Raw genomic sequence first — 27,326 nt, 5'->3', positions numbered from 1 at the left:
CAAACTGGGAGATTTCTCATTAAAAACACATGTTTTGTTTCCCATGGAAAAGCCGATGTTGCACTGGGACTCTGTGTCTACTGAACGGCACCTGTCCCCTTTGTGTTCTCCACCCCATTCAGTTCCCACCTTTTCCTATTGTCCCGTCCCAGCAGCCGAGCATCAGTTATCCTTGAAATATTATCTTACAGAAGAGCCAAGAGTGGAACCTTTCTTGTACCAGTGTCTCTATCCAATTGGAAAAATGGAAAATAAAGTGGGTCATGAGTTTTAAGACAAATGGGAAGGATCAGATTTCTTTGGCGGTGGGGGACAAATATTCCTTCCTGTTTCACATGAAAATTGCCTCTGAGCCACATGGTACATTCTGTTCCATGCCCATTCCTGCCAGCCTGGCCTTCAGCAGTCTCCCCTGCTGCAGGCTCAGCACGTGTCACAGTCGCTGCTGGAAGGAATCACGTGGGAGAGGAAAGAGCCTCAGGAAACCTTGATTGGATGACAATGGATGACTTCAGAGGGATAAAGTGAGCGCCGTGAAATAGAGTCTTAACGTTGTCTGGTTCTGAATGTTCAGAGATGAGGACAGATATCATAAGCTCAAAAGGAAATGGGAGTCTTTGGAAAATAGTGAAACTTTAGGTCTTGAGGCCCAAGCAAGACTGAGTTAGCAGCAGGAGTTTAGACCTGGGCCTTTGCAACTTTTTAATCATACACCACAATAAGAAATACATTTGTGTATAAGAAATGCACAAATATAGATATGAACCTATGTAATTTAAAATAATATGTTGCTTTTTTAAAATATGCCTATGGATAAGCTAATTATAATATCCATTTTAGGTGGGTTATGATTTCTATATGTTAATTGTAAAAATATTTGTATCTTCATATTTTCCTGAAAGGAAAATATTTGCTCCCAAAATAAGGAAAATATTTAGTAACATAGGTCAATACCATAGCAATGCAGATTTTTGTAAGAACTTTCTACTTGATATTTTGAAAACATTCAGTTTTGACAGCCAATCAAATGGTATCTAAGCTGGTTTTTAATACTTAGAATTTTAGAACTTTGCTATCCAAATATGTAGACTTTATCCTTATTGCCTTAATTTTAAATTGGTTTATGACACTTAGGGTGCAAACACAAGCTTTGCAATGATTCCATGGAGACTTTATTTAAATATGCCTAGGGTTATGCTAACTAAGATTGCTGTTGGTTTCAAGTATATTATTTGTTTTCTTAAATAAAAAAAATAGGTAAAAAATAAAAATAAATTTAAAAAATACATTGCTTTGTTCCAGGAGTGTTTTCCCTGATGTCGTCTCTCCTTTTCCATGTACTTAAAAACGCTGGTTGCAATTCACTCCACTAATGACATGCACACTAACAGGGGACCCACAGTAGAGACTGAGGGGACAGAAATATCAACTGAATTTAGGACCTGGAACTGGGAAATTCTACTGGCTAGACATATCCCAGGCTCTTCTCCCCTTCTCTCTCTGTCCCAGGCTGAAACTGCCCAGGCAGGGGTTATCTTAATGGCACAGACTGGGTTGAAATTAGTCACTGCTGACTTTTACTCAGCTGGGGCCTGATTTCCTCAGTCAGTCAAGGAGAACTCCTAAAGCTGCTGGCCTTGGGGACAGAAGCCATTTCCTGCCTTAGGACATCAAAGGAATATCGAGTAGTTTTTGTGTGGCAGAACTGAGGTGGGAGAGGCTGTTTGCTTTGCCCAACAAGTGAAATAGGTCCAGTCATTCCTTGGGTGAAGAAGCCAGTTCAGGGGTCATTTGGAGGGATGTCTGCTCCCTCTGGCCACTGGGCGGATCCCCAAACAGAAGCGTCTAACAGAGAGACTGCACTTCCTTTCCCTTCCAGATTTTCTATGTCTACCCAAGGGAAGTCCCCCTGCTGCCACCCCCAAACTGGGAAGGGACTGGGGTAACTGCTTGAGTCTGCTATGCAGTGGCCCGAGACGCAGCCTTCTGGATCAGAGATGGCTAGCTTGCCTAGAAAATCAATTGCTAACTCACTGGCTGAAACTATACAAGAACAATCAATTGCAGAAAGGATGGTGCTATTACTAAAGCCTTCATGAGCAAACAGGATAGAATATGACCAGTGTCTGAGCCTTCCCTGCACACTTCATCAGGAACTGGCTTCTGCGACCCCAGTCCAGTGAGCCTGGGGCAGGCGTGGCTCTATGGCCTTGGGATGTGACAAGTGCCAAGGGCAGGTGGAAATTACGCGTTCACCAGTGGGCTCCTGCAAGGCCTGGACTGTGCAGCACAGCACAGAGGTTGCTTGGTTTCCCGCATGCCTTCGGCCCTTGGCATGACAGAACACGCAGGGCTGGGTCACGTGACCACACCAGACCCAGCCACTGGGGCCAGGGTGGTGGACATCAGATAGGTCAGTCCAGGCTCCCCTCCTAGAGGGCATCTGGGCCAGTGGAGGAGGACTGGTCCTGCTGTGGGAACTGGGGGAAAGGAACCTGGGGAAGATGCAAATAAATTTTTTCAGTTACCCAGGGTGTCCGGCATTTGTAAATATTTCTGCAATCTTAGGAGCACTTCCCAGTTTTTAGAACCCATTTCTGGACATGCTTAGGACACATAGATGAAAAACTATGTTGACATTTATCCTGCAGTCGTACAGCACTCCTCTTAGAGGTAAACAGTGTGTGCCCAGAATGCGGTACTCCCACAGACACAGACAGTGACAGGTCGGCCTCTCCACACCTCACATACGTGTACACACCAGGACACTGAGCAGAAACTGCATTTTGCAAAGCGAGGCACTGTCCCAACCCCTGCTCCTGGTCTCGGGGGACATCCCTTATTCAGGGGGACATCATCCTTTATTCAGAAGAACTGTTCAACCATCAGCCAGCACAGGCCGCCTTCTCTCCCGACCCTGTTTCTGAAATATCTAATTTAGAGTTTAATAGGAAGGGTTTTTCCTAAGCCTCTGGCACCAATGGACTTTCAGGATGCTAACTGTCCTGTTTCTGAAGTGTGCTCCTAAACTGCATTTTTTAAATCCCTCCCACATCTAGGAAAGCAGCTGGCTTCCAGCAGCCTTGCAACTCCACGGAGTCACTTGCATCGACAACCAGATACCCACCGTGCACTGCTATTTTCAGGAAGGCAGATTTCCCTCAATTTACTCTGACATGAGCTCATTCCTGCCCCCTTTGAAGATGGCCCTCTATGTTTTGCTTTCCCAGAGCGGCTGAAGCCACCTGCCCTGGAGAGACCCACCCACATCTAATGAGGGAAGGAGGTGGGACGCTGGCAATCATGGGGTCAGGGACTTCGGGGCTTTCAGGTTCTCCACGCACAGGGTGCCCATATGGTCCATCAGCAAAACCAGACCACCAGGAGCGACAGCGACTCTGCCCGGGCTCGTGCCAGGACAAGCATATATTGGGTAAAATAGGAGGTACAGGCAGCACTGCCCCCACCTCTTACCGTTTACCTTCTCCCCTTTATCAGGCCCCACCCAGTTCCAAGGCCACCCAGTCCAGAGGAGTTCCTGGGCTTCAACTTCACCAACATTTTGCCTCTGTATTATTCAATCCCCTTGGGGTTACTGGTGACGGAAACCCAATTCAAACTGGCTTAAGTAAATAGGAAAAATAATATGGAGGCCAGTATATGTCCCACATGACTGGAAAGTTTTGAGAATTGGTCTTAGGCGCTGTTTAATCAAGGAACTCAATGAGAGATGGGTGCTGTCTCCCTCCCTTCCTCATCAACTCCTGGCTCTGCTGTCCTCTGTGTTGGCCCCAATTCCAGGATCTCCCCACATTGGGGCACCAGGGGCCCTAAGCCCACGGATTGGCACCTGCCTGCTGCAGGTGGGACATACGTCCTCCACCGCCCTGCAGTTCCCACCTCACCATCTGGGGGATGCTGGGGGTCTAGTTCCAGAAGAAGAGAGAGACCACGTAACACAGCTCTCCGTACCCTTCAGCTCTAGGTATGGAGCCGGGGGGGGGGGGGGGGCTGGAAAGAGAAGCCTTGTGATGAGAAGGCCAGCATGTGTCTACAAGGCAAGTGCCCCATGCCCAGATGCGCTTCTCTGGTGGAGCCATCTCTCCATGCAAGAGGGGGACAGACTGTGGCCAGGCAGCTCCCCTTTGCATGTAAGCTGTTCTTAACACTAGTATCCTTCTCATTTCCTAGTAATTGTCTTTGCCACCTTATCTCCATCTTCCAAAACATCACTGGGGAGCCAGTTGCTCTGGTGCCTGGAATCTTGACTCTTCGGCCTCCCTCCATGTCTAAGGAGACTTGCAGGTCCACTGGGGCCAAAATGGATAATCCATGATGAGGTCAGCTGATTAGCAACTATAGTTCCAGCTGCACCCCTCACTTGCCGTGTAATGTAACATGTCCACAGGCATAACACCTGGGGGAGGAAACCACAGGGACTCAGTTTCTCAGCCATAAACTGGAGCCCTGAGGTCTGGACACTTGAACTGCCATGGGTCTGGGGGATCACGTGACTGAGGGACAGCCTGTGAAGCCAGAGTTGTCCAGGACTAAACCCCATCGCCACCGCCTCATCGCTGTGTGAGCTTGGAGAACTTCCTACTTCCACATGCCTTGGTTTTCCCACCTGAAAATGGGTCATGAGAATTACAGTTTCTCCCTCCTAGGTCTTCTGTGAGGCTATATAATAAAATGTCAACGATCATGATTATCGATGATTCAATTCAATGATAAGTTTTACTGGTGTCTTAGCTGCCTATTACTGAACACCTGTCTCTAGGACAGAGTTTGCAGTCATTCTGAATACAAGGCAGAATAATGACATATAGTAACCTTTTAACTTGGATAGAAAGTACTTCAACTGCATTAGTTTAGAATACTCTTACCAAAAATCCCTGGGAGGCTGGCATTCCCATTTCACAGATGTAAGAACTGAGGTGAGGACAGGAACGGGGCTTGCCCTTAGCCCCAAGAGTTGTAGGCCAGTGGCTGGGAGAGTTACCTTCCCTGGTTGGGAAGGCAGGTATCGGGATCCCGTGAGGGATTCTTTCAGGCTACCCAAGCCCCTCTGCTCTTTGCCTCTGTTGTTGTCCCCAAGGTCTCTGCTGCCACACAGGGAGTTGAGTTTACAGCCTAGATGTGATTTTTTTTTTTTTTTTTTTAGCAAGACCGGACCTGGGAACCACCTGAGTGCATCCCACTTCCAGTGGGCTGGGTCAATTGGCAATATTCCTTTCAAGTTGCCCAAGATGACTGCTGAGGACCCCTGGGCTGGACTTGGGGTTCCCAGACACAGGGCAACTGAACCCCACGCGGATTCTGCCTCTCCTGTCCCCACGCTTTGCTCGGGCCACCTCCCTATGCTTGAGATGCTCTCCCACTGAGATGTGGAATCCTTCCCTCATCAAGGCAGCATCAATTGCCCCCTGTGTAGCCCCTAAAGCATTCCTAAGCAATCCAAGCAGAAGCGCCCTGACCCCCAAGCTCTTGTCCCACACGCCCCCTAAGTTCCAGCTGCATATCACTTGCTCTTATGGTTACTGGAGATGGAGACCGGGTCTCGCCACCTACCTGACTGGAGCTCCCTGAAGGCGGGTCCTGGGGAAGCTGATCTCAGCATCCCAGAACCTGCAGTGTCCTACACACAACAGGGGTTTAATAAATGAGCTGACTCACATGGGAGAGGAAGGGTTGAAATCCCTAGAAGCTTGTGCCAGGGCGTTCTCACTAACCGCAACAGAAAGTAGGTCCTGCTAACTCACACTTACTGGAAGGATCTGGAGAGCTCCACGGTCGAACCCACAGGCTTCCGGGGCCAGAGGCAGCCTCAGGCCTCCCGAGGGCAGGACCTAGTGGCCGGCCAGCGGGGAGCAACGGGGAGCAACGGGGAGCAGCGGGGAGCAGCGGGGAGCAGCGGGGAGCAGCCCTTCGGGTTTATGTCAGCAGGGAGACTCTGATTGGCGCAGCCCGGGTCACATGACCAGCCGTTCAGGGGCGGGTGGGGCCCTTGACTGACAGCCTCAGGGGCAGCGAGCTCCTCCCAGGTGCGTTCCCTTGAGGAAATGGAGCTGTAAGCCAGAAGGGAGAATAGATTCTGGTCAGGTAGAAATGGTGAGTGCCCTCCAACAGGTCCCCTCCGTGGTTTCAGTTCTCTGTGGGACACTGTGGGGCTAAAGGAAGGGAAGAGATCTGGGTTGGAGGTAAAGGGGGCTGAGGGACCGGTTCTGAAGCAATTCCCTGCAGCAGATTATGAAATGCCAAATGCCTGGGGGCTGTCCCGGAAGACCTTCCCACTCCCCCACCCCTGAACCCAGCCACTCACCAAAGCCCTTGGATCTCTGAGAAATGGGGCTGGAATCGCCTGTGCCCCCCTCACTTGCAGGGGTAACACGCCGGGTGCCGGGGCTCCAGCTCCCTGCCCAGGCTCTGGGACAAGCCACACTGGTGGGACCTCGGTTTCCCCATTACTACAGTGAGGATCTCTATCGAGTTCTCCCCTGCAGGTGGGGGGCTGAAAACTAAATTAGCTAAACGGGAAACACCTGTGGCAGGGTCCGGCCCCTGCTTAACTGCGTGTGTGAAGCCACCACCACCACAATCATTCTCTTCACTGTTTGTTGTGGGGTGGGGGCAGACAGACCCGCTCAGGTGCAGGGTGCCACCAGAAGCTGCAAACCAGCCCTGGACAGCCAAGAAGGCCAACACAAGCAGGGCTCTGCATTTCCCTAATTGCTCTCTCCTCCATTTACTCCTGACCCTCAAGACACGCGTCTGATTTTATTTTCACAGCCTTGTTTTCCTTGGTTGGGGTCACGCTATTAAATGCACGCCCTGGCCTTTGGAATTTCAGCAGAGCAGGGACCTTCACGTCTCTGCTGACGGATGGGGCCAGGGCAGCCTCAGAGACGGCACAGAGGGACGCCCCCTTTCCATTAGCTCGGGAAGAAAAATGACAGGAGCCAATTGCCTACGGTCAGCACGGCCGTTAGCATTTCCTTTATTTCAAAAATCCTTCAAGCGCTTCCTTAACTGCGCTCCAGTCATCTGGCCACGCATTTCCTTTCATGTCTTGCTCAATTGTCTGGAACCAGATGGAAGGAGGGTCTGCTGAAAAAATGCCACGGACTGAAACGAGTACAATAATTAGATTGGGTTAAATGGTCCACTTGACATTTAAGAGTCCTTGTGATGTATTTCTCAGTTTGTGCTCCTACTAAAATGTTGTCGCTTAAGCTATTAGATCCCTTGTCTTTTGCTAAAATTAAATTTACTTGTGACTCAGAGTTAAATAATTCAGTAAGCTTTTTTAGCACTTAATATGGACACTTATTTAATTTATTCCTTCATTCTTCCATCCATCCGTCTATCCATTCCTGCATCCGTGCACCCATCCAGCACCCCCATCTTTGTCACCTCCCCTTGCTGGGGACACTGAGATGAACTTGGCCTCATGTCCCCTTGGTCAAGCAGTCACTGACAGGGTTACTTACATCACATTGTGAGAGTGATGCTGCAACGAACGGGAATTGTCCAAGCAGAGAAGCAAGGACGTGCAGCCGGGACCTAGGAGACAGAATGAACTAAAGAGAGAGGCATGCTCAGGAAGCTGTGAGCATTTCCTAGCCCTCCAATCACCCTCTAACTCCCTGAAACAGTTGGCTCAGCCATGATTTAACGTCTTTTAATACCTCTCTATAAACCCTGGTTATTTGAGGCTCTCTTGCTTGCTTAGCTCATTTTTGCAAGGCTAGACTTCCCAGACGGCTGCAAACTGCTCACAGGCAGGGACCGTGTCTTCGTTTTTTTTTTATATTCTCCCACGTGCTAAAAAAGTTCACGAGAGGGACCCAGTGAACACTGCAGGGGCAATGGCTGCTGAGCTGGGCGTGGGAGCCGGGGAACAATTTCAACGTAAATGTGGGCAGCGGTACCTGGCCTCTGCCCTCTCATTCTTCCGAGTCATCAGCAAATAAAAGAGAGAGGGAAATTACTCCTCAAAACGAAAGGAAATGGGGTCTTCCGAAGCCATCTCCCTAATTCAGGGATGGACAAACTTTTTTCTGTAAAGGAGCCTGGCAGGATCTGCCACATATAATAGTAAAAAAGATGAGCATTGCTGTGTTCCAATAAATCTTTATTTGTGGACACTGAAAATTAAATTTCATATTATTTTCATGTCAAAAATAATATTCTTCTTTTGATTGACCTGCAGCCATTTAATAATGAAAACTTCATTCTTAGCTCACGGTTGTTCAAAAAAAGGTGGTGGGTCAGATTTGGCCCCCGGGGCCCTTGTTTCCTGGTTCCTGATCGAATCCATCTGAGCGGATTCTGGACTCAGCAGGGGAAAGGCCCCCTGCTGTGAGCATGGGCCTCCTGCCTTTCCTAAACAAGAGCTAATAGAGATGGAGAAATCAATCCACCTAAAACGTTCCCTAATGTGGTCATTAAAGGCTCCTCTCCCTGCATTATCTAGTACAAAAGTACAGGCAGTAACACTCCAGGCTGCTCCACTCCCTAGTGGAGCCAAACACATACCTAGGCAATCAATGCAATAATTGAAAACTCTTCGATCACAGTATTTAGAACACATCAAGAAAGGGGTAGGCGTTTATAACTTAAATGTCCTTCCCAAATATCATTACTCGTAGCCAAAGGGTGTGTACGGATGCCGAGGCAAGAGAGCGACACAGAGAGGGGTCACTGCACTGGGCTCACCCTCAGTGCTCCAGGGAACGGATGGGCAAGTGGCGGCCCTGAGATGTCCTCAAGCCGTTTTATTGACCACGAAATCCTCTCATTTTCATCTACCTGCAAACTCCTCTGAAACTGCATCCCTAAGCTCTCCCTAAAAAGGAGCCCCCAGACCACCTGCTGCCCTGCCCCTGTCACGGCCTCTGAATATTCCTCTTTCTCATTATAACATCATTGCAGCGGGAAGGGGCGGTGCCTGTTACCTGGGCATCCAGGTGCGATGCTTCTGGAGGTGGACTCCGCCCAGCCTCTCTGCTCTGCTTACCTGAAGGCCAGCGGCCTGCCCCTCGCTCAGTTCCCCCAGCACTTCCTACATGCCACATGCTCTCCTATATCCCAACAGGACATTTCTCACTTCTAAAAGAAAACTCAAACATTTCCTAAACAATTATACTTTCACAAAATGGTTACCAAACACCTGTTATATACCTATTACATGAGAGTACAACTTTCTGTACTTTAAGGTGGTAGCCGTCCCTTCCTACCAGTCCTCCTGCCAGTCCAGCCCTCAAAGGAGGGGATGGGCACCCCTCTGGGGCTGTGGGGGACAGCTCAGGAGGAGAAGGACATTGGCAGTGGGCCTGGAGAAAGGGCATATAAGATGAATGGCAAGCGTTTATATCATATTTGCTGTATATCAGGCATGTTCAAATAATTTATTCCACTACTCCCTAAGGGAAGGTATTAGTATTATTATTTGCATTTTAAAGATGAGCAAATTAAGGTACAGTAGAGGATGTCCAGATAGAAGGAAGAGTTGGAACAAAACAGGTGCAGAGGCTACACTATTCAGGGGTCTTGAGACCTGGTGAGACCTCGTGATACTTGGGTTTTTTAATCCAGGAGGTTTAGGAGAGTGTAGTGTGGAAGCTGAAGCCACGCATTGGAAACCTTGAATAATGGGGTGGTGGAAGCTAGGGAAGGTCACTGGACTTGTGTGTGTGTATGTGTGTGTACACATGTGCTGGGAAAGTGACACGATTAGGGATTGTATCTTCGTAGGATTAATGGAGCAGCCTTTGTGTGGGATGATTTGAAGATAGCGCAGGAGCCGTTCATCTATTTCTTCGACCCTGATGGATCCCCTAGATTGTTTTTCTCGTTCCAGCTCATTCTATCGCGTCATATATTGTCTAAAGCCATTTTCAACACTGCCCGCCCACCACCAAACTCCAGACCAGGAAATTATCTCACCACCATGTTAACTTTCCTCACCCAGAGAAATCCACGTTCCCTCAGTCAATCTCCCACGAGATGCAGAAACAAAGATGATTAAACTAATTAATTAACCCAGGGTGTGCATGAAGCCACAGTGGTCAAAACAGCATGGTATTGGCATAAAGGTAGATATATCGACCAATGGAATCGAATAGAGTGCTCAGATATAGACCCTCTCATCTATGGACATTTGATCTTTGATAAGGCAGTCAAGCCAACCCACCTGGGACAGAACAGTCTCTTCAATAAATGGTGCCTAGAGAACTGGATATCCATATGCAAAAGAATGAAAGAGGACCCGTATCTCACACCCTATACAAAAGTTAACTCAAAATGGATCAAAGATCTAAATATTAGGTCTAAAGACCATAAAACAGTTAGAGGAAAATGTAGGGAGATATCTTATGAATCTTACAATTGGAGGCGGTTTTATGGACCTTAAACCTAAAGCAAGAGCACTGAAGAAGGAAATAAATAAATGGGAACTCCTCAAAATTAAACACTTTTGTGCCTCAAAGAACTTCATCAAGAAAGTAGAAAGACAACCCAGGTGTGAATGACCAATGCCTCTCTAGTCACTCTCCACGGGATATTTGCTCTTTTTCAGCAAAATAACTTGAATGACTGCATTTGAGGGTGTCCTAGGAAAGTGCTGGAGGGGAAGAGGTAGGGCCAGTTATTTTAGGTACTTTTGATCACTGGGGACCTTTTTCTGCAGGACGAAGGGTCTGGCATCTGCCCTGCAGCTCCTCCAACCAACCTCTGCTTGGAGCTCCAGGTCTTGGTGGCACCACCTGACGCTCCCATTGCAATGCTCTCTCAATGGCCAATGAACAGTGCCCGGCCTCACCATGCAGGGCACACCGAGCAGGGGATGAGCTCAGGAGATCTGGCTTTCAGAGTCCTGGCCTCGGGACCTGCGGAGTGCACCTTCGCAGGAGTCACTTTACTACTCTGAGCTCTGTGGTCCTCATCTCTCAAATGGGAATAATAATGCCTGACTCCCAGAAGGATTTAAGATATGGATGTTCTGGAAGGAGAGAAACGTGGAAACCTCAGTGGGCTTCTTTTAACTATGTGTTTAACGCCAATGATAAGGAAGACTGAGGTTGGTGCACAGACAACCTGAGAGGGGTTGTGAGGGGAATAGCCACCTCTACATCAGTGGTCTCAGCAATTCTGCTCTGGCCCCTACTTGCACATCCCACCTGGTCAAACCAGAAGCCACAAAGTTCACTGGACCCTGCCTATTCAGAAGAGTGCAGGGGCCAAGGATGCCACGCTACTAGGTCCCATGACACATTTGTCAATATTAAGAAAGCAACACTGGGACATTGTTCTTTACTAAATCCCAGACTCTGCTGTCCTTGTGCTGTTCCAGGCTCTACTCCAGGAATCACACTGTGCTTTGCCTTCATGTCTCCTTAGTTTCCTCTGGCCCATGATGGTTCCTCAGTCTTGCCTTGCTTTTCATGACCTTGACTGTTTTGAAGAACACTGGGCAGTAATTTTGCAGAGTGTCCCTCAGTTTGGGCTTGTCTGAAATTTTCTCATCATTAGACTGATATTGTGTGATTTTTGGAGGAAGATCACAGAGTAAAGTTCCAGTGCATCACGTCTTCCCTGGGGCCATCCTATGACGATGACTTGGTGTTAATCTTGGCCACCTGGTCAGTGTTTTCATGTTTCTCCACTGCATCATTATTCTGTACCCTTTCCAACTCGGTTCTCTGTAAGCAAGTCACTATGATAAGCCCTCACTCAGTGGGGAGGGTGCTGGGAGGTAGAATAGCTGCATACATTATTTGGGATTCTGCAAAGGAGATTTGTCTCTTCTCCCCCACTTATTCATTCAATCATTTACTTATATCAAGATGGACTCCTGGGTATTTATCTTGTTCATTGTTGATCGCTTTGCTCCAGCTCTGGTCACAGGAAACTATTTTGGGCTGGCACCTGTGCCCCTCTGACATGCCCCATCCTTCTGGTTTTTGAGCACTTCCTTCCATTTGGGCACTACAAGATGCTCCAGGCTCATCTTGATTCTTCCAATCATCCCTAAGTAGAACTTTGACATTCAAGTGTTAATTGAACACTTGAAAATGTTATTGGCCATTTATTGAATTTGAAATCTCATGTACATTTTTACCTAAAATGAAGTGAAACTGGATTATGAAAGAGAAACGGAAGCTGAGACAGTATTCTCACTCCCCTGCCTCAGGCTTCTTCAAGCCTTTCTTCCTTTACTCACGGACCCCCTTTCCACCACTTGGCTCATCCTGACTCACCCGCCAGGTCCAGTGCAGGGCCAGTGCCCAGGGATGCCCCCTCTGCCCAAGGTCCAGACCCTGCGTGAGCCCACTGTCACTGGACATGTCCCCACTCTGCGACAGCCTCGCCTCGGGGTGTGATGTCCACTTGTCCATGTGTGAATTAATAATGACCTCTCTGGTCATCCCCCCGGCGGTGGGTACTATTACCAGCTCCATCTGAAAGATGGGAAATTAGGGAACCTGCCCACCATCCTCAGCTGGCAGGTGGAGGGCTCAATTTGCTTCCAGACCTCCCTGCCCAATCACCTGCTTTTATGGTCAGAGGGAGTCAAACCCACCTGACCTTGAGGATCCCCTAGGGCACTTGTTAAAGGTCCTGTTCCTGGGCCCACTGCACCTAAAGGATCAGTCTCCCAGGGTGGAGCCTGCCATTGTCCTTTGAACAACACCCCTGGATGTGTTCTGTTTTGTTTTGATCAGCGAGCTTGGGAAACTTTACTCATATGACACTGCAGTGCACAGAGGTGCAAGAAGGAACACGGTGACTTCCTCCACAGTGTCTTGTTCCAGGCAAAACTTATCGCCACCTCCTCAAGGAACTCTGAATGCTGGTGGAAAACACCCTTTCCCTGCTTTCCCATCCTGCCCAGGCCCTTTAAGAATAAAATCAAGCAAACAGTTAAGAAACCTTTAAAATAGTGAGAGAACTGTTTATGCTTATCACCAATTCATAGCTACAAGCAAGTTCAAGGAAACAAGAAAGGAGAAAGGTATGTTTGGGTCTACAAGGGAGAGCCCCTACCTGCCCGTACCTGAGAGAGACAGAACGACGGCCAATTCGCCTGGTTCAGAATCATCCACATCGTAAGAACTAGATTTATATAATGTTGGATCCAGCCACCTAAACAGCTCCAGTGATGTCTGTCCCCTCTAAGGGACATGGGAGGGTCTCCAGTATGCTCAGAAGATCTGCTGATGGTGCGTTCTGGGAGAGATATGTCCTGATCTCGTGGGAGTCCTGCAGATGCCTCCATCTTCCCACTCCATATACCAGGACTGGCTTCAAGCAAGAGTGAAAATGGGATGCCCCAGTCTCTCCTCTCACATTTCTGGAGGGTTGGAGCAAAGACTGTTATTTTGCCAGACTCCTAGCTGTGTGCAAGACCACCGAAGCCACTGAAGCCATCACCCTGTTAGGTGCAGAGTTCACTGGCATAGCCACTCTCAGGTTCACCTGGTCTCTGATGGGGTCTGGAGCCAGTGTCTGCATGGGAGGTGGCTGAGCGGCTCCTGGCCTAGCACCGTGGCCCTGCCTCACTCTCCTGGTCCTCCAGACCCTCAACAGCCACAGGAGAAAGGCAGGTTCCTCACCAAGGGGACAGAAGCCCTCGAACTTGTCTGAACAGGCATCCCGACATCCTCTGCAATGTCATGCTGAGCTCGCGGGAGCAGGAAGAAAAGTAAAAACTGCAGAGAATCTGTCTCCCAGGGGAAATCACTGGGCTTTTTGCTACGTATCAATATGCTCCATAAAACGAACAAGCAAAATTTAAAAGCTCAATTCAAGAGAGGAAAAAAAAATAAAACAAAAACAGAGATTGAGAGAGGTTTAACATGTTTGGAAATATTAAGTTGGACTATTAGAATATATTATATTTTTGAATAAAACAAATTTTGGGTTTCTAGTCACACTTCTCTTTCAATTTGTATAGGACCCTTATAAATCAATGCTTTTGTGCCTACTTAAAATTTATAATTTCTTAGTGTGAAGCATGTGCATGGCAAAAGCCAGGCGTTAGATATAATGAAAATCATCAATAATGAAAGGCATAACTCTCTTTTCTAACCCTCACTACCTTCAGTTCCTTCCCCAGAAACAACCTCTTTTAAAAAATGTCAGTTGTGCTGGTTTGAAACTGTTGTGTACCCCAGACAAGTCATGTTCTTTAATCCTGATTCAATGTTGTTTCCATGGAGATGTGATCCATCAAACAGTGGGTGGGACCTGCTGATTAGGTGGTTTCCCTGGAGATGTGTCTCCACTCGTTCAAGGTGGGGTTGCTTCCTGGAGTCCTTTAAGAGGGAACCATGTTGGAAAAAGCCTCCGAGCCAACAGAGACAGAGATGTTTGGAGGGGAGAAGCCGCTGGGAGGGAAAGCCAGCAGACATGTCCATGTGCCTTCCCAGCCGACACAGAAACCTTGAAAGTCATCAGCCCTTCCTTGAGTCAAGGTGTCTTCTCTGCATACCTTAGTTTGGACATTTTTATGGCCTTAGAACTATACATTTGCAACTTCATAAACTCCCTTTAAAAGCCGTTCCATTTCTGGTGGCTTTAACAAACCGAAACACCAGTCTTTACATATTACATTATATCCCAGAATATCAGAATGAACTTTTAAATATATTTTCTGATTTATCTACTTCTGAAAACATCGGTGGATGTTCTGCTGTGACAGCAGGGGATTTTCCCCATATGCCTGTTGTCTCCCGCAGCCAGTGAGAGGATTCCTTTGGTTGCTTTACTCTTCTCCGTTCCTAATTCAACAAAAGATGCTAACGCCTCTAATCCCAGTTCCATTGCTCTCATCAGCCCTGTGACCTGGTGCTCCTAATACCTTACTGCTCTTCCTTTCCCTCCACACCTGGCGTGCTCCTGCCTTCTGCCAGCTGCACCCTCACTTACCCAGGGTTTCAAGGTATTTAACATTTACATTCTATCCTGCGAAGGTATGCAAGGCTTCTGGGCCATCGCCAAGCTTGACTCTTAGAGCATCTGTGTAAGTGGAAGGGTGGGGAAGGTGAAATGGGTGCAGAATGTTGATTCCAGTGCTCTCCTGGGGCAGACTCAAGTTCTCCCTCAATGGCAATTCTCCTTTTCAAGGCATGTGCTGTTCTGGAAGAAGTTGACTATATGAAAAAATGTAATTAAAGCTGACTTCTGTTTGCATCACCAGTTGTGAGTGGTGTCTCATATTGAGGTTGCTTTCATTTGTTGTATTTTCCTTGGTTTCATAAGCCATACATTAGTCTGCTTCATATGTAGAGTTGGAGAAAATGCTATTTTCTTAACTGCTGGTCCTAGAATTTCTCTATAGTGGCTATGAATCTCAGTCCATGAACTCAGCTGTGGAAGAAATGAAACATTCTTTATTTGTATATGACTATAATGACTCAGGTTCTGTTTTGAGTTTTTATTGTTCAGAATGGTAGAAAAAGCATCCCAGTGTACTGAATGTTTCCCCATGTTTAATCTTCTAGTGGATTGTTTGTGGCAGGATACTGATATTGTACTGAGTGTGTGTGTGTGTGTGTGTGTGTGTGTGTGTGTACATGTGTGTATGTAATTGGTCGTCATCTATTCATAGGAGAATTCCCTGAGAAGTCCATTATCCTCAGTCATTGGAAAACAGGCCCATTGGGGCATCTGTTGTCCCTGTTTTCAGGTCCAGTGACTTTCTTTGCTGAGCTTGTGTTTTTCTTGGTGCATGGAAATTACTTCTGCCTGGGAAGCTCCGTGGAACTGTAAAATCACATCTATTTCTGTCTACCCTTGGGCACAAGTGTCATTTTGATGCTTCTCTTCCATGCTCAGCCATGGAAAACATTATGAAGCTGATTCAGGCCATTTTTCAAGTCTTACTGCACCAGTGGTCTTGCTCCCTGGGCTCTACCTGGAACATGAGACCGGGTTCTTCTTCCTCTCAGTTTCCCCAAACTTCCCAAGATGGACCAAGAAATGGGGAAAGCAGGGCTTGGGACCTCTTTCTTGGTAGGACAAATATTCAAACTCTCCTAGTTGACTCTCAAAATATGCCCTACTTTCTTCACCTTAAGAATCTGTCTCCTCAGCAAGAAACCTTGCTCTGACTCACCATGGATTTTCTCCAAATATTGAACCATGGTATTGTATTGATATTAATAAATCAAAACAGATGCTCAATCAATCAGCTGGTGCCCGGTGGCGGGCAGTGCCAGTGCATGCTAGGTGGACATCTGCATGGAGAAGTACCTTTAGGTGTAGGACTTTTGAATTTCAATAGTCTTTCCCCTGCTTTTGGCTGTTATAATGCTCATCTAAGACAACTTAATGCCATATAGTACAGCTATAGGTGGGGAAAAGATAAAGGTATTAAAAAGGTGGGACATTCATTGGTTAATATTTCAAAACATTATCTAGCTGCTCTTCCTTGGTAGAGCCCAGTACTTATTAGGAGAATATTTTGACAAGCTAAATTTGGATGAAGTTCTAGGATTCTACTCCAGGAATTTTCCGATATCAGGGCCTGAGAGGAAGAAAACTTCTTAGCATAATAATGCTAATAGCTTCCTGGGTGCCAAGCACTGTTCCAGCATTGTTATGTGTACAGACCCATTAAATCTTCACCTCTGTGGTGTAGGTCACTACTTGTCCATCTCTGGAGGTAAGAAAACAGGACAAGAGGTTAAGTAACTTGCTCAAAGTCCCCAGATAATGGACTAGAAGATAGGTTTAAATACTGCTGGTTGACTTCGTTATCTGAACCACTATATCAGTCAGGCTAAGGGAGGTTATGCTGTAATAACAAACATCCCCATCCCCACCTCCAGTTCTCAAGAACTCATGACAATGCTGGTCTGTTTCTTTTTTCTCCACATGTCTGATTCAGGTGACCTGGGAGCTTCGTTTAGCACGGTCCTCATCCCAATACCAGAGCTGGCAGATCAGCCACCAGCTTGACAATTACTGGTTACCTGAGGAGAGGCTTTCTGTGGGTCTCTAACTGACAACTGCCTCTCAGAAGTGACTTCACTCACTGTCTATCACTGGTCATTGCTTAGACCTAGTCATCCACCTCTGCACAACCACGAGGGAGCCGGCTGTCCAAGACCCCCAGAGCCTGTGAGGCTAAGAACTGGACATATCTGGGAGACAGTAGCCCTGCCCAATCTCCTAGCCTGCCCCTAGTGACAGTGACAGGAGACCCCAACAGATGTGCAGGAAAGAGAAGGTGGGCCGCAAGCAAACTGGGGTAAGGCTACATGCTGTAATGCAACTTGGCTCCATGATGCATTCTATTTTCAATGAAGTCTGCCCCAAAGGGCATGGGATGATGGATGCAATTACCATCTTGTGATAATCAAGGAAGAAGCCGAGTGTGGTGCCCTGGACGATGGGGTCCTAAGTCTTTCCAGACCACGTGCAAGCAGTGTTGGCTGACATGGGGTGAGGGCAGCTGCTCCTGTGCTGGGATGGCCCCTGCTGGGGGAGAAAGCCATATCCTCAGGGCACAGTGGAAACCTGTTCTCCTCCAGAGGACAGTGACTGAACTTCAGCCCCTTTCCAAACCGCTGCTCAGCAGGCACCTGTGCCGGCCGGCCTGCAGCGCACACAGGTGCTGAAGTGAACAAAGCAGGTGTCTGCCAGGGCTTCCCGCCTGGGGACACTCGAGGGGCACAGAAGTGTGTGTGAAGGCAGTGCTTAAGGAATCTGCCCTCACTCAAATGGTTCCCATGTGCAGAGCCTATGTGGCCAGTTTGGCACATTAGAAATCTCTGGGCAGAAGGCGGGACCCTCCTCTGAGCACGCCTGCCAGCGGGAAGGCACGAGCTGGCTTGGTGGCTGCCACCCCCCCCAGGCCCATCCCCTGGTGGGGGTGAGCGCTGCTGCGGGTGGGCGGGGCCTCCTGCCAGGTGGTGCAGCATGCTTGGGAAATGGCCTCGCTCCAAGGTGCACCAGAGACCCTACGGGGAAGGCCTGCTGCAGCCAGGTGCCCCTCCCCAGGTACTGGCTCCTGGAACAGGGTAAGGCAGAATGCAGTGAAAAATACTGAAGGATTTTAGAGCTGATTGAAAAGCAGGATGCCTGGGAGTCAGGCTCCTGGAAGGAAGCAGACGATTCACCAAGGAGCAGTTAAAGAAAGCTGGAGGTACAGGGGGACAGCGCAGGCACTGGGCCCAGGGAGGGGCTGCCGACAGACCTGTGGTCTCAGGGGAAGGAAGGTCGGGATTGCCAAACTGTGGTTCCGCCGAGGGGGAGACGGACTGAGCATGCCTGCCACTCTCCTTCCATGCCACATCTGCTGCAGATGCCCCCCACTCTCTGAGGACGCCCCCATTACCTGCTGATGCCCCCCACTCCCTGTGGACATCCCCACTCCCTGCAGATGGCCCCCCCATTCCCTGCAGACACCCCCCCATTCCCTGTGGATGCCCCATTCCCTGCAGACACTCTCCATTCTCTGAGGATGCCCCCCTTCCCTGCAGATGGCCCCCATTTCCTGTAGACACCTCCCCATTCCCTGTGGATGCCCCATTCCCTGCAGACAGCCCCCATTCCCTGCAGACACCCTCCATTCCCTGAGGATGTCCCCTTCCCTGCAGATGGCCCCCATTCCCTGTAGACACCCCCCATTCCCTGTGGATGCTCCCCCACCCATTCCCTGAGCTTCACCAGGGACCATGGCCAGCGAGCCTGGGGATGCAGTCCTTAGGGGCACAGCTTCCTGGGCCCCGAGAAGAGCAGGGGATGGAGGGGATGGAGCTGAAGAAGCAAGCAAAGCCACCCAGCATGTAACAGGAAGACCCATCCCTCTGACCTAGAATGCATCACCCTCCCAGGATGAGATGTTTTAAAAAGAGGTGTATTGAGACACAATTTGCAAACCACACAATTCACCCCATTTAACGTGCACAATTCACTGTTTTTTTAGTAGATTTGCAGAATTGTACATCTATCACCAGTCAAATTTGGAACATTTTCATATCCACATAAGCAACCTCATGCACTTTAGCTGCCACCCATCAATCCCTCTCCCCCCAGCCCTACGCAACCACGAATCCACTTCTGTCTGAGCGTGTTTGCCTCTCTGTCCATATTGGATAAATTGGATCATGAAATGCAAGGGTCCTTTGTGGTGCTCTTCTTTCATTCAGCATAATGTTTTCTAAGTCCATACATGTTGCGGCATTTAGCAGTACTTTATTCCCTTTTATTGTCAAATAATATTCCATCGCATGAATACACCACATTTTGTTTATCTGTTCATCAGCTGATGGACATTTGGGTTCTTTCCACTTTAGGAGCTATTACGAATAATGTGTTATAAGCAGCTAAACATTCTCAGCCAGATTTTATTTAGTCTCACTGGCATTTCTCAACATTTACTAGGCAGTCAGATGATAATTGCAGTTGGAAAAAGTGTGAGGGAGAGGGTGAGACCAAAGGAAAAAAAGGAAAAGTCAAATGAGCTAAAGAGAAATACTATTTAAATTCTAACAAATGCCATAATGAGGTTAACTTGTGGTCCCAGGGGTTTTCTGCCACTAAAAATCTAAATATTTAGAGCCTTTGGCTCTAGTGACTTTGCAAGTTCAGTAATTCAGAGCTGAGATTGCACTACTGCTCTTTAGTAATTGTTTCAGCTCACAGGATGGAGCCCTGGTGGCGTGACAACGGCTGGTTGCTTACGATGGCAGGAGAGAGGAGTGTCACCTGCTGCTGGGAAGAAGCCTGGCTGGTTTCAGGATCTCAGCTTGGCACTGGGGTTTTCCAGACAGATTTTCAAGCCGTTGAGAGCACCAGGATTAGTACAGGCCAGGGGGAGGTCTTAAAAGCCAGGGGTTGAAAACTCAGTAGCTTCCAGAGCCAGAGAGCTCTAACTCCCTTAATTTTCAAATGAATATTTTAGGTCAAATTTAACTGCCAGCAAAGATTTGTGTCAGAGACACAGCAAGGGCACACTGACAGCACAGAGCAGCAGATGTTCTGGTCCTCAATGGATTTAAAGCCCTCCAACAACCTGGGGTTCAAGGTCAAGCTGTCTATGGAGCTCATGATGGACTCAGCTATGGACTCTTCCCCAGTATCAGGAAGGCTCAGCTTAGTGAAGCCCATGAGGCAATAGGAGAAAAATACACAATGGAACCCAAGGGTGACCATGTCCACTCAAGACTGTGAGGCTGGGGAAGGCAGGGCGTCTGGCAGGCTAGCCCAAGGAAGTGAGATGGGAGGTGGCCAGGGGGCACAGGTAGAGCTGAGGGCCCCAGGTCTGCATCTCATGTTCTGAACGGACGTGCCTGAACATCTCGGACCTCCACTCCCTCCCCAACCCACCCACTTTCAAGATCTCCCTTCGACATTATTGGGTTACCAACCTCTTGGGCTCGCATGGTGGTGTGTCTTCTTCTCACCTAGCCCACACCCAACTGGCTAGGAAAGCTAACTTGTCAATCTGGCCTCCAAAGTGCATTTCCAATCATTCCTTCTTCACTTGAGGTCCTAATGTCTCTCTCCTGGACTGTGAAATGGTTTCCTCACCCAACACCTGCCTCCCACAGAAATCCACCCCTCAGAGGGCTACAGGGAAGACATTTCTGTAAGACCTGCTCATGTCGCTGGCTGCTGTGCAAGACCACGCATGTCTCCCCACTACCCACGGAGAAAACGCCTAACTACTCGGCGTGGGCTTCAAAGCCACCTCATCTGCCTTCCAGATATCTGCTCCCCTCACAGAGCTGCCCCTGCTTCACTACTCTTGCCCTCAGGGAAACAGCCATGGTATCTTCAAGCTCTTCCTTCTTCCCTCCCTTCCTTCTTTCTCTCTTTCTTTTTTCCCCTCTCTTTTCCTTTCTCTTTCAACCCTGGAGCTCTGGAGCCAGAATCTGAGCTGCATCACTGGTTGCCTGTGAGACCTTTGGTCAACTTCTTAACCCCTTCCAGCCTCAGGCTCCACATCTGACAAATGGGATAATATAGTACCCCTGCAAGGGTCCTTTGAGATTCATGTGATAATACCTAGCCCATCACTAGGAATCAACAAATGGTACCTATTAAAGTTATTGAGTAGGTATAATCCCTGCCCAGTCAGATACTCCTTCAAACATCAGCTTTTCTATAAAACTCCTCCTGACTCTCCACGTCCTGGCTGGCTGCTTTGGTGGACTCCTGCCAATGTTCTGCAATCAACCTTAAAGCATGTCGACACCTGGAAATATTGTCAATACATTTGTCTCCTCTTGGAAAACGGCACTCCTTAAGGCAAGTGAGCATTTATCCTTCCAATGTTTCTCTCAGGTGCTTAAAAAAGGTGGGTTAGGCCCCAAGAGAGCCTCTTTTGTTGCTCAGATGTGGCCTCTCTCTCCAGCCAACACAACAAGCAAACTCACCACCCTCCCCATGTCTATGTGGGCCATGACTCCCAGGGGTGTGGACCTTCCTGGCAACGTGGGACAGAAATCCTAGAATGAGCTGAGACTCAGCATCAAGGGATTGAAAAAAACCTTCTCTACCAAAAGGGGGAAAAGTGAAATGAGACAAAGTGTCAATGGCTGAGAGATTCCAAACAGAGTCGAGAGGTTATCCTGGAGGTTATTCTTATGCATTAAGTAGATATCACCTTGTTATTCAAGATGTAATGGAGAGGCTGGAGGGAACTGCCTGAAAATGTAGAGCTGTGTTCCAGTAGCTATGTTTCTTGAGGATGACTGAATAATGGTATAGCTTTTACAATGTGACTGTGTGATTGTGAAAACCTTGGGTCTGATGCTGCTTTTATCTACCTTGTCAACAGACGAGTAGAACATATGGAATAAAAATAAATAATAGGGGGAACAAATGTTAAAATAAACTTAGTTTGAAATGCTAGTGACCAATGAAAGGGAGGGGTAAGGGGTATGGTATGTATAATCTCTCTTTTTTTCTGTTTTCGTTTCGTTTCTTTTTCTGTTGTCTTTTTATTTCTTTTTCTGAATTGATGCAAATGTTCTAAGAAATGATCATGATGATGAATATGCAACTATGTGATGATATTGTGAATTACTGATTATATATGTAGAACGTAATGATCATATGTTAAGAGTGTTTTTGTTTGTTGTTAAATTTTTTTAATTTAATAAATAAAATTTTTAAAAAAGTGCTGAAAGAAAAAAAGGTGGGTCTGATGTGCACCATCTATTCACTTGGGACAATGGGCCACTTAATCGATCTCCAAACTTCACTTTCCTTTTCTTTGAAATGGGGAGAATAATTTTACCCTGCTCAAAAGCTGGCCACCCTGAATTTCTACTTCTCTTCCATGCAACACTGCTCAATCTCGTACTGTCTTGTCTCAATGGTGTTTTTCTGTTTGTCTGCTCTGTCCTTTAGTTTCTTACAAGTCTAAGGACAATTATCTCTATTCGGTCAACTTCTCAGAAAACTTGAGTCCTCGAGACAAGGGCTTAGGTACAGCTAATTTTGTTTGGACAGTAATACAGGGAAGCAGAAGTGAGGGAGCTGGGAAAGATAGGTAGGAAAATAGGAAAAGGGCAAGTGTCAAAGGTCACCGCTGTAGGCAGTGGGGCCTCACTGCTGACTGAGGGTGCGGCCCAGAACACTGCGTCCAAGGGGAGGGAGCTTGGGGGACTGTCCGATTGCTCTGTTCCCATGGGTAGTGGGTGGAGGGCGCTCCTGGGGGAGTCAGCTTCTCTGCAGAGAAGGGCTGCACTTAAATGTGGACTGAGTATACTCCCAGGCCTTTCAAGAAAGCCCCAAGGCAGAGAACAGAAACATACGTGGTCTGCCCTCGAGCTGGCACCCTGACTGCAGGTGTCTGAGGACCCCTGGAGCTGGCCCTGCTGCTGGGACTGAATGCAAAAGGGATAGGATATGGGCAACCAAAACCATCAGTGTGTGCTCTTTGTCCCTCGTCCTGATGATCAGCATGCTCTTGTTTTCACACAGCAATCTCTCACAATTTGAAGAATAGAATGAAGAGGTGTGGATGGTTAAATGCAAAATTATAAAAGCAGAAACGTAAATAGGTCTGAGCTTAAGAAGGTAGCCCCTGTTGCTGCTTTTTCATCAGTGCATTTGCAAGTGACAGAGAAAATGGCTTGCACCAAGAGGGGAATTTATTGGCTTAACATACTGTTTAAATGTATGTTATATGTATGACTACAGGCAAAGCACGGAGGCAAAGTCTGGGGGCTGAAACAATGTCACCAGGATTTGGTCCCTGTCCTTTGGTTCCATCTCCTCAACATTAGGTTCGATCTGGCTGCAAGAGCGCTGCCAGCAGCCCAGGTGTGTGCGGATCACAAAGATCTCAGGCTGGTGCAGGAAACAGGCGTATCCCTGGACCTCGCAGGAAACAGGACATCCCGGGACTTTGTAGGAAACAGGCACTTCTCTGAAGGAAGCACCACAGCAGGGAAATGAGATCCTTCCATTGCTTTGGTCTGAGTCACACGACCACTTTTGGATGAGAGGTAAGGTATTGTTCCCAGGAAAAAAGTGTCAGTAACAAAAGATGTCCATTATCCTCAATAAGTGTACAGAACTGTTGCTTAAATCAGAAGCAGCTGGTTTGACTCAACAGGGGTCTAAGTCATTTAGGGTGCAGGGATAGTGAAGGCTCCCCAGGTGCTGCCACGCCTTGTCCTCACCCAGGGCAGACATCGCTAGTCAGTCACAAACAGCTTCACCTGGAAGCATGGATGTGCTCTCGAAACCCCTCCACACCGAGCTCTGCATGTCTACCCAGGATGGAATCCATTTGCCATCCATTCCACAACGGGCATGGGTGAGAGGGTCAGGGACAGAATCAGGCAGCCCTGAGCTCAGATGTCTTCTCTGCTCACGCCTCACCACCCGGGCGACCTTAGGCAAGTGCATAACTCCACTGAACCTCAGTCTTCTCATGTGCAAAACTGGGAAAGTAAAATTGCATGACAATATTAAACAGTACAGTTAATGAAATATCCCAGAATAGGTGCTCTGTGCATCTTGTTTGCATTTTCCCCCCAGAAAGATGCATTTTTCCTGCTCTGGTGGTTTGTATTAGGTCCTCCATTTCCGAAAGTGAAGCTGAATAACTCACTGATGGTGATCGAGTGACCGTAACTCTCCCTTTGTAACCCATCCATGCAAAGAGACCCCTGTGCACACATGTCACGCCTGGAGGAGCCAACGTCATCCTGGCTTTGCATTCTTCCTTAATCCATGACGAGGAAAACACCGGTCAACCCCATATACAATACTGACAAGGTTCAGGGACAACACTGACTGTGCCATTTGTGACTCGGTTTCCACTCTGAGAGGAGATGGCAGCCTCTGGCGATGTCTGCTTAGATGCTGACCTGCCACTGGGACAGTCAAAGCAGATCGATAGCGTATTGGTTGGGTTGCATTTACAGTTGGGCAAGCAAATCGCTTACCTTGAGCATCCAAATTTTCGTTGTGCTGAATCTCCTTTTTTTTTTTATTGGAAAAATTGTGGGTTACAGAACAATCATGTTGAAAACACAGGATTTCCATGCCCCACCTTGCACCCATGTGGAATATTTGCTACAACGGCCATTATTACTTCTTTATAATTGTACTGTTTTTTTCTAACAGTAGTTATGTTTGTTACAATTGATGAAAGTTTATTAAAGCAATTTCATTAACTATAGCCCATAGCTGACATTAGGCTTATATTTCCCCATATACCTCCCTATTATTATTATTATCGTTATTATTAGCTTCTTAGCTTTATTGTATATACAAAGAGCTAGCACTGTTTCCTTGGGCAGGTGGACGTCTCAGAACATGAAGGAGCATCGCTTAGTCTGACCTGATGAAGCCTGTATCCTTCGGGTACGGACGGGAACACTGGTGGCACATACTGAGGCCGTATTTGAGATCAGCCCATGCTGGTTTGAGTACACGCAGCAGGAGCGGCAACCCTGGCTGGATTTTTGTGGCCGGCCCCCGCAGAGCTGCAGGTGACCCATCTTGCTCTCAGGGAGGCAAGGAGGAAAAGGAAAGAGGTAAGGCATGCGTGCACTCTTCAAGCCTTGGGACAGTGCATAGCTGACAGGGACGCGTGCGCCGCCATACCTCCCTCCTATTAACACCCTGCCTCTGTGCTGTACGTTTGCTGGAATTCATGAAAGAGCATTCTTACACTTGTACTATTAACTATAGCCCTTTGTCTAGGATAGGGTTCACTGTTTTGAACAGTCCTATGTTTTTATCCTCCAATTTGTACTGTAGTAACAGACACATCCTGAAGTTTCCCTTTTCACCACATTCACCTAACAGTTTAGAGCTGTTGATTACACTCACAGTAATGCACTACCATCCCACCGTCCATTTCCAAGCCTCTTCCATCAGCCTCCATAGAAAATCTGTACAAGTTAAGCATCAATTCCTCATTCCCTAACTCCAACCTACCTCCTGATAGCCTATATTCTACACTCTAACTCCATGATTTTGCCAATTATAATTAACTCATAACAGTGAGATCATACAATATTTGTCCAGCAAATAACTGTCCATCAGCAGGGGTTTGGATAATTAAATACAGAATAAACACCCAGCAAAACTCAGCTGCCCTCCCTTCTCACTATGTCCAATCCAAAATACTCTGAAAACCAAAAGGGCTTCTGGTTTTTTGGATATGATGACAAAACCCATTTGTCAACAGAACCTGTCCTGAACTGACATGAGGCTACCTGTTGCCTTTATTCATGTCATCAGGTGTGAATCTTTATGTTTTGCTACAGAAACATATTAATGTGTTTGATTATGAACTGCTGCCCCAGGCCCCAGTGGGCATGTCAGATAATATATTGTATATATGCTCCTAAACTCCAAACAATTTTTAAATTCTGAAAGGCCTCTTGAACCAAGAGGTTGGGAAATAGATTGTGAGCCTGTTTTATTCAGCAGCCACATGGCATGGACCAGATCCACACACATCAACATGGGCAAACCTCAAAATTAAATTGAAAGATAAAACTAAAGGAGGATGACCTGGCAGCACGATCCTAATTCTTTAACTTAAAGCACAGTCTTCCACAGAACCCTGCAGGCCTGGTGGCACCCTCTGTGGAGGGTTCCAGGTGGGGAGCTCCAGGTAACCTGTGGAGGGGGGGGAAGACTGCACTGCAGGAGACGGGCTGTGTACGGACCACTGATGAGAAGCAGATATGCCTGGAGGACTTTAGAGGCGTGACCCGCCCAGCTCTGCACACCTGTGGTCTGGAAGGCTGTAACTGGAAATGAAAGGATGGTTCTTGTTAAGACCCTGACGTAGCTGCCCAGGGTGATCGATCCTCACCTGCAGCGCTAGAGCTGGGGATCTCTGGGGGACCCCACTCGACTGCTTGTGATCATGTCAACAAATCAAGCCTTGAAAGAATGACCCATAGGGAAATCCCCCGCAACACACACACACACACACACACACACACACACACACACACACACACACTCAGTTTTCTCTGTGGGACACAAAAGACCCCTCTGTGATTGACTCTGCTGTTTCGTTTTTAAATTTTTTTCTCTAGTAACATACACAAACTAAAATTTCCCCTCTTAAATACATCCAAAGATATAACTCAGTGCTGTTAATTATGTTTGCAATGCCATTTTTTTAATTTGAAGGTTTTTGAGACACCTGGCTCACTCCCTTATTTTTCCCTTGCTTATAGCTCATGTGGACAGACTATTCCCTTAGACACAGAGACGTTTCCTAGCTCAGGCAGTGGTGAAAGCCATGGGAAATGAAAACAAAATCTTGAGCTTCCTGTATCTGCAAGGTGGGATCACTCACAACTTATGAAAATGACCCTCCTGACCTACAGCAATGACTTCCAGGGGTCCTGGGACCAGCAGTGGCAGTGCATCCGGGGGGCTTTTGGAAGTGCCAATTCTCAGGCCCCACCCAGGCCCACTGCACGGCTAACTCAGGGTGGGGTGGGGGTGCCAGCAGCCTGTGACTCCCTGTATTAACTAGGATTCTATAGAGAAACAAAATCAGCAGAAGATAGCTATAAATATAAAATTTATAAAAGCTCCAATGAAGATCCTCAACGAACTCTCGCCGAGGCTGGCTGGCTAAAGCAGGAAGAGTGATTGTCTCTTCTAAGTCCCCCTTAAAAGCTTTTTGGTAATTAGATTAAGCATCACTCATTGCAGAAGACACTTCCCTTAGCTGAGTGTAAATGCAAATGCAAATGCAATCAGCTATGGATGCAGCTAACGTGATCATGATTTAAGTCCAGGAAATGTCCTCAGAGCAACAGACAGGCCAGTGCCTGCCTGACCAGACAACTGGGCACCATCACCTGGCC

The 27,326-nt window shown here is 47.6% G+C and overlaps 1 pseudogene; it reads right to left on the bottom strand.

Moving 5' to 3' along the window:
• Positions 1-24,810: 24,810 nt before the first annotated feature.
• Positions 24,811-24,980, bottom strand: LOC143682224 (small ribosomal subunit protein uS14 pseudogene; annotated as a pseudogene).
• Positions 24,981-27,326: the final 2,346 nt, after the last annotated feature.

Source organism: Tamandua tetradactyla, chromosome 5, assembly GCF_023851605.1.
Source record: "Tamandua tetradactyla isolate mTamTet1 chromosome 5, mTamTet1.pri, whole genome shotgun sequence".
Classification (NCBI taxonomy): Eukaryota; Metazoa; Chordata; class Mammalia; order Pilosa; family Myrmecophagidae; genus Tamandua; species Tamandua tetradactyla.
The sequence above is the reverse complement of the archived record's forward strand: the minus strand, read 5'-3'. Positions and strand labels throughout refer to the sequence as shown.